The sequence below is a fragment of the Odontesthes bonariensis genome, chromosome 18, assembly GCF_027942865.1.
Source record: "Odontesthes bonariensis isolate fOdoBon6 chromosome 18, fOdoBon6.hap1, whole genome shotgun sequence".
NCBI lineage: Eukaryota > Metazoa > Chordata > Actinopteri > Atheriniformes > Atherinopsidae > Odontesthes > Odontesthes bonariensis.
The window spans coordinates 32,706,450-32,714,212 of record NC_134523.1 but is presented as its reverse complement, the minus strand read 5'-3'; positions in this window follow the sequence as shown (position 1 = coordinate 32,714,212).

Genomic DNA, 7,763 nt, shown 5'->3' with positions numbered 1-7,763 from the left:
GTCATAAAGTGGTTCACTACCCGAAGCTTCATTCAATTGAATTCCAATTGGCTTGAATTGGACTTTATTATTTAAGTGCCTTGAGATGACATTTGTTGTATTTGGCGTTATATAAATAAAAATGAATTCAATTCAATTCAATTCAATTCAATTCAATTCAATTCAATTCAATTCATTTCAATTCCCTTGGGTGACATCTACTGGCAGTAGCGATTTGTTGCACCAAATGAAGCCCTGCGAATGTGATGCATCTCTTGTGTATATAATAACACTATAATAACACTTATGTATGTATGTGTTGTACATACTTGTTTTTAGTATCTCATTAAAGATTGATTTTACCCAAACAATAATAATTTAAAAACAATGTGAAACATTTTGGTTTGTCATTCATATTTTCTTTGGGAGTGAGCTTGGTGTACTGAGTGTTTTTGGACATTGTGCTTGGTGTAATAAAGAGGGTGCTTGTGTTACTTCAGGTGTTTTTATTCAAGAAAAGTACTTTTTGCTCAGTAGAAGGGCTCAACCGGTTTCTTTTTTAGACAATTTCTCCAGCTTTGGAAAATACTCTTTCACAGGGGACAGAGGAGGCTGGTATGACAAGAAAGTGTTTGGCTCAAAATATTCCCACACTTGGGAACGCTTCCTCGATGGTTGCTCCATGACAGAATAATCCAAAACTCTGAATATCAAAAAACAACAGCCGTTCGTAACGTATAAAAGCTGATTTATGGTCGCCTTCGGAGAGCTACGGAGACCCTCCCGGAGACGCTCTCCGTAAGGGCGGTTTATGGTCGGAAACCAGGTCGTCTGCGTGTGTGTCGCAGTCAACGCAGACATGCCCCCCCCCCCTTACGCAGACACTCTGGTGCACCTCCCCAAAATTGTAACTCACCGCAGACAGTGCCGCAGATATCGTTGCAGGGACGAGAGAAAGGAGGCTTCTGATTGGTCAACTCTACATCCGCTCTACACTATGCGTATTTCCGGTTTGCTAACCGGCTAATGGTGACGCTAACCGTGCTAACCGTGACGATTCTTTCGCCTCTCTGCCAGCTCCAGTAGTAGCAATATTTCTTCTATTTCTAGATCGATCAGCTGCATCTCAATCAAAGTGCGCATTCGTCCAGTCGAAATTGTTGTTGAATGACCTCCGTAACTGGAAGAGAAACACGCCACCCACCACACCCACAATCCTAGCTTGTTCGTGATTGTCCCTCTTGCGTTGTGGCGTGGAATTAACATAGCGCAGACCGCGATTCAAAAGTGGGCATAAATCAAAAATAACTGCGTCATGTCTGCGACAAGCTCACTGCGACACACTGCTGCGAGAGTACACGGCCCTTTAGCTTGCGTGCGTCGGCCAATATTTCTATCTATCCGTCGAGGCGACGGAGACCGCAAGGGTTGGGATTGGTCGGCTAATTTTACAACATCATTTCCGGAATCACTTTTCCGGTTAGTTAGTACCCTCCTCTCACAACAACAACACCGCCATTTTTCAAAGAGTTTACTGAGTTTACAAAATTATTTGCGTTTCAATTTAAACAAGCTCCAACTCCAACAACAGTCTTTCTCTCTCTGTCGCCATCGTTCACTGTGAGGAGTGGAACGGAGACTGCTCTGCTGTTATTCTGACGGAGACGTGGCTGAACTCATCTATCCAACACAGTGCAGTTATCATCAAGGAGCTAGCTCTACTACGGGCCGACAGGATCTCCATACTCAGTGGTAAATCCCAAGGAGGTGGACTGTGTATCTCCATGAACAGTAACTGGTACAACGACACTAGAGTAGTCTCAAAGTTCGGATCATCGGACATTGAGCTTCTGACTGTGAACTGTAGATCTTTTTACCTGCCCAGGGAATTTAATGTGGTGAACATTACTGCTGTATATATGCACCCCAGCGCTAACACCAGGGAGGCTATGGGTGTTCTCTACCGGACCATCAGTGAGTTGCAAACTGTCCACACTGAGGGCTTTTTCATCTTTTCTGGAGATTTTAATCAGGCCAACCTGAAAACAGTGTTCCCACAGTTCCATCAACAGGAACTTTGCAACTCGGGGAGCAAACACCCTGGACAAAGTCTTCACAAACATCAAGGAGGCATTCAGGGTGGTTTCAGGCCCAGGCTGCTGCTGCTGCTGCTGCTGCTGCGAGATGTTGCGACTGCACGTTTTTTATTTTCTTTATTTGTAGGGGCCCTCTGGGGTGGAGCGGGTGGGTGCCTTCCTGGTGCACAGTAGCTCCCCAAATACAGTCGCTGCAGACCCCAGACCTGGTGGACATCAGGCCCTCCTGCCCTGTGGCAGTCCCGGGAAATGGGGGTGCCTATTGCTGCCAGTCCCTGGCTGCCCTCTCCGGGGGAGCTTCTCTCCTCCTGGTCTTCTATATCCCCCTCTCCCTTTCTGCTCCTGTACACAGCACACACTCACACATGTAGGGTTTTGGGGGGGTGTGTGTGTCTATTTCTGTTCCATTTCTTTTTCTTTGCTCTTCCTCTTCAGGTCAGGTCAGGTTCTGCATGTTAAGTATTGTAACAAAAATAAAAAAATAAGCAGTTCTTTGTCATCAAGGGGAGCTTTACATTCATAAATCATAAATCCATCACCTGAGCCTCCCTTACCTGTAGGAGAACAACACTCATGTGCAGATTCTGTTTCTGGACTTCAGTTCAGAATTCAATACCATCATCCTTCAGCAGCTGGTGGAAAAACCTGGACCCCTGGGCTTTAACACCCCCCTGTGCAACTGGGTGCTGGACTTCCTCACTGACAAATCTCAGTTTTCAGTAAATTATTTTATTTCCATTCTGTCTACAGCCTAAATGATCTATCAACAACACTTTTCATCATTGACCGCTGCTGTTATTCTTACACTGTTATTTTTATTATTTCTATACTGTCGGAGCCATGCATCGAAATTTAATTTTGTAAACTTGTTTATATCTGAATGACAATAAAATCTGCCTATTTCTATGTCTATGTCATAGACTGATGGAGGAGATTACAGATCTGGCATGAGTAACTTTTTAACTGCATCCCTCCCTCATACTGGATCATCAAAAACTTTCCTCATCTCACTAATGGTTTTGTGAAAAAGTTTAGGTTATCTATCACTTCCTCCACCTAGGCTTAAGCTCTCCCTCAGCGAGTAAACTCATGATATATGAGATTTTGGATTTGTCAGAAGCTCAAACACTATAGAAAAACGGAGCAGAAAACCTCTCCATTTACCTGACTCTCCTGAGTACCGCTTCGGGTCAGAGATGTGATCCTCCCTGCTGGTTGATAGAGGTGAGGGACCAAGTTCTGGTCCAGCAGACGCTGGAGCAGAATACTAGAGAGGACAAGTGATCAATAATTTCAGCCATTTGCACTCTCATTTGCCATTGGCTCTGACCCAGAGAGCAAAGAACTTGAGAATGTTGGCTGAGAAGGTTGCCTTGATTAGTCATAGCATGGAGCAGATTTCCAGGCTTTGGTTCAGGACTTTGGTCTACCAGGTCCGTGTTGTGGCTAGTTTGTTCTGTCACATGGCAGGAGTGTAGGGCCCAAGGAGGCAAACCAACAACTGACAGATCGTTAAAAGGTGTATTTACAATTTTACTTAATATTTGAGAAAGTCCAAGTAAGTCCAACTCCACACGGTGGGGTCAGTCTGGTGAATGGTGGGCAATCTCTGAGAGACTGAGGCAGTGGGAGCTGGTGGCAGTGCAAGCGAGCACGTAGTTGAAACCTTCCAAGATGGCGTTTTGACATGTTCGCCAGGTAAACCGGAAAACCAGGCAATCAGGTGAGTCTTACATGAAACTCAGGTTTCCTGTTGGATCAGTGGAGTCAGGAAGTCGATTGAATTTTCCAGGAAACTTGTTTGTGTGGACGTGACAGATTGACAGTGATGGCATGATTTGAATGGTGGGCAAGAACAACTGACTATCAGCAGGATCTTTAAGACGCGTAGAACAAAGGTTAAGCATAGAAAAAGGTATAGGATATGATCTTGACACTCACACCAACACTCATACTAAGGAGTGGCGAATTACACTACAAGCCACGTGTTGGGATTATATTACTAGACATGCATTCATCTCAAGTGTCAATTTATAAAGTGTTTGTTCTACTACTCTTCGACTTCTAGCCCCATCACTTTTGCACATCATATAAATATAGAATAGAATAGCATTTATGTATCTTCAAAAGGGAATTAATCTGTTGCGGTATAATAATGATAAGATGAATACGAAAATAAAATTAACAAAATCAAACAATAAGTATAATTGTATAATTAAGTATAATTCAAAGAAAAAATGAAAATTAATGAGTGCCACGAAAGGCTATAATTGTGGACTTCTTTACAAGTGCTTTTTGCAAAAGCCACAGATTAAAGACACTATTGGAGCACTATAGAATGTTGTGTACAGGGTGTGTTGTCCATTATGGTGGGTCGTGTAGGGTATGAGTGAGATATTTACACTGCCCTGTGGCTAATCCATCCCTAGGAGGGATCCAGTTTAACCATGTAGCACCCAAGCATATGAATAATCATTGAAACAAATCATTTTGGCTCTTCTTGCATCTTTTTGGGTGGGAATAAACCAATATTTTTGGAATTGGGCTATTTTTGATCATTTTAGGCAATGTTGCATATTTGCAGCTGTGGGCTTTCCTGATTCATTTTGTTCACAAGAGTGAAGCACGTTTGACCAACAGATACGACACACTGGCACAAGACAAGGGGAGACGCAGACTCTTATGCACACAGGGATAACAGGGAACAGGTGGAATAATTCACACGACAATCCTACTGGAACACGAGAGGAAGGGCAAGTGACCTGAAACGAGAGGGAGAGTTAATATTTAAAAATAAAACAGGAAATGATGAGACGAGACAAAAAAACCCGCTTGACCTCACCGCGGTGTGACACAGTTGAACATTTGCCTTACTGCTGTGGTAAACTCAGGTTTCAGATTAGAGGATCAACTTGTTAAATTAGAGAAGAAGTTAAAAGAAAAGGATGATGGACTCTGACAGAAAAATAGTGTCTATGAAGGATTTAGCAAATATAGAAAGTCAAAGAAAAGCCTTTAAACAGAAAGAAAGAAAAGCAGAAAGAAAAGAAAATAGAAATTCTGCAAAAAATGGCCAGAATGTTAAAAAAAGCACGAGGGGATGGGAATAAAACAATCAAACAGACAAATCATAACAAACTCCTGTCTTTATTCTCCAGTTGGTCTGGATGCCACATCTGTGTTACACATAATGTGGACAAAGAAACAAAAGGTATCCATAGCCAACACTCACCTTTTTAGTATATTAATATAATATATTTCTTTTTTAATACCTGCTTCTTTTTTTGTCTTCATATCTGCCTGCATAGTTATGTTGCAGACAGAATCTGTTTTTTCAATCTTCTTGACAATGTCAGCCAATATATGTTTATTAATAACCCTGCTAGGGGCAGGAGGGGAATCAGTGACATATTCGCATGGCCATGTGGCTAATCCATCTCTAGTAGGGGTCCGGTTTTAGACATTACAAGCCAGGGGTTGGAATGATATTACCAGAGCAGCAATCATCTCAGATATCAATTTCTATTGTGTTTGTTCTCCTTCACAGTTCTCCAATTATGGTGTGGGGCTGTTCTCCAGGAGCTGGGCTTGGCCCCTTAGTTCCAGTGAAAGGAACTCTGAATGCTTCAGCATACCAAGAGATTTTGGACCATTTCATGCTCCCAACTCTGTGGAAACAGTTTGGGGACGGCCCCTTCCTGTTCCAACATGACTGCGCACCAGTGCACAAAGCAAGCTCCATAAAGACATGGATGAGCCAGTTTGGTGAGGAAGAACCTGACTGGCCTGCAGAGTCCTGACCTCAACCCGATAGAACATCTTTGGGATGAATCAGAGCGGAGACTGTGAGCCAGGCCTTCTGTCCAACATCAGTGTCTGACCTCACAGATGAGCTTCTGGAAGAATGGTCAAAAACTCCCAGAAACACTCCTAAACCTTGTGGAAAGCTTGCCCAGAATAGTTGAAGCTGTTATAGCTGCAAAGGGTGGGCCGACGTCATATTAAACCCTCTGGATTAAGAATGGGATGTTGCTTAAGTTCATATGTCTGTAAAGGCAGATGAGCCAATACTTTTGGCAATATAGTGTTATGGGAATTTGTTGTGGTCAAAATGCAACGTAATTTCGTTCTGCAGTGCATCTCTGATGTTATTGGCACGCCATGGGACTCATGTCTTGAGTTTTATGTTTTAGGTTACGTTTTGATGTTCAGTTTATGTCCAGGTTTTGCTTTTCAGTCTTGTCATTGTTTTTCCCCGTCACCATCCTCCATGCCATGCCACGACCCAGTTAAGTGCTTTATCCATGCTATGCCAAGTGTTTTGTTTTGCTCCTAGTCTTGTTAATTTTTCTTTTGATTCCACAGTTTAAGTTTGTTATCCGGCTCAGCCGTGCTTTTGTTTGAACCTTGTGTTTTGAAAATAAATCTACTTTGCTTTTTTGAATATCCGCATCCGTGTCCTTCACACCACCACACTGACAGAAGGATCTCTCAGCCTTTTGGGAGCTGGTTGGGGACTTCTGGTGCCGCTCGAGCAGCACCTCCTGGCATAAACTGGAAGCTGCTAATGACATCATAGACTTCTTTTTACAGAAGCAGGTCCTCCAGCACATGCCAGGTGTGTCAGCTATCTGGGAGGAGGTCAGGACTGTGCAGCGCACTGCCTCGCTGGAAATTTTCGGCTTGGAGCTAGAAGAGGTAGCTGCGCTGTACAGCTCCTCCTCCTTCTTTCCTACACCACAGCCCCAGGACCCAGCTGCCACAGAGCAGGCCCCTGCCACAGAGCAGACCACAGCCTCAGAGCAGACCACAACCACAGAGCAGACCACAGCCACAGAGCAGACCACAGCCTCAGAGCAGACCCCTGCCACAGAGCAGACCCCTGCCACAGAGCAGACCCCTGCCACAGAGCAGGCCACAGCCTCAGAGCAGACCACAGCCTCAGAGCAGGCCACAGCCTCAGAGCAGACCACAACCACAGAGCAGACCACAGCCTCAGAGCAGGCCCCTGCCAAAGAGCAGGCCCCTGCCACAGAGCAGACCCCTGCCACAGAGCAGACCGCAGCCTCAGAGCAGACCCCTGCCACAGAGCAGGCCCCTGCCACAGAGCAGACCACAGCCTCAGAGCAGACCCCTGCCACAGAGCAGGCCCCTTCTACAGAGCAGACCACAACCACAGAGCAGACCACGGCCTCAGAGCAGACCAGAGCCTCAGAGCAGACCACAGCCTCAGAGCAGGCCACAGCCTCAGAGCAGACCCCTGCCACAGAGCAGACCACAGCCTCAGAGCAGGCCCCTGCCACAGAGCAGGCCCCTGCCACAGAGCAGACCACAGCCTCAGAGCAGGCCACAGCCTCAGAGCATGCCACAGCCTCAGAGCAGACCACTGCCTCAGAGCAGACCCCTGCCACAGAGCAGACCACAGCCTCAGAGCAGACCCCTGCCACAGAGCAGGCCCCTGCCACAGAGCAGACCACAGCCTCAGAGCAGACCACAGCCACAGAGCAGGCCCCTTCCACAGAGCAGACCACAACCACAGAGCAGACCACGGCCTCAGAGCAGACCACAGCCTCAGAGCAGGCCACAGCCTCAGAGCAGACCACAGCCTCAGAGCAGACCACAGCCTCAGAGCAGGCCCCTGCCACAGAGCAGGCCACAGCCACAGAGCAGGCCACAGCCACAGAGCAG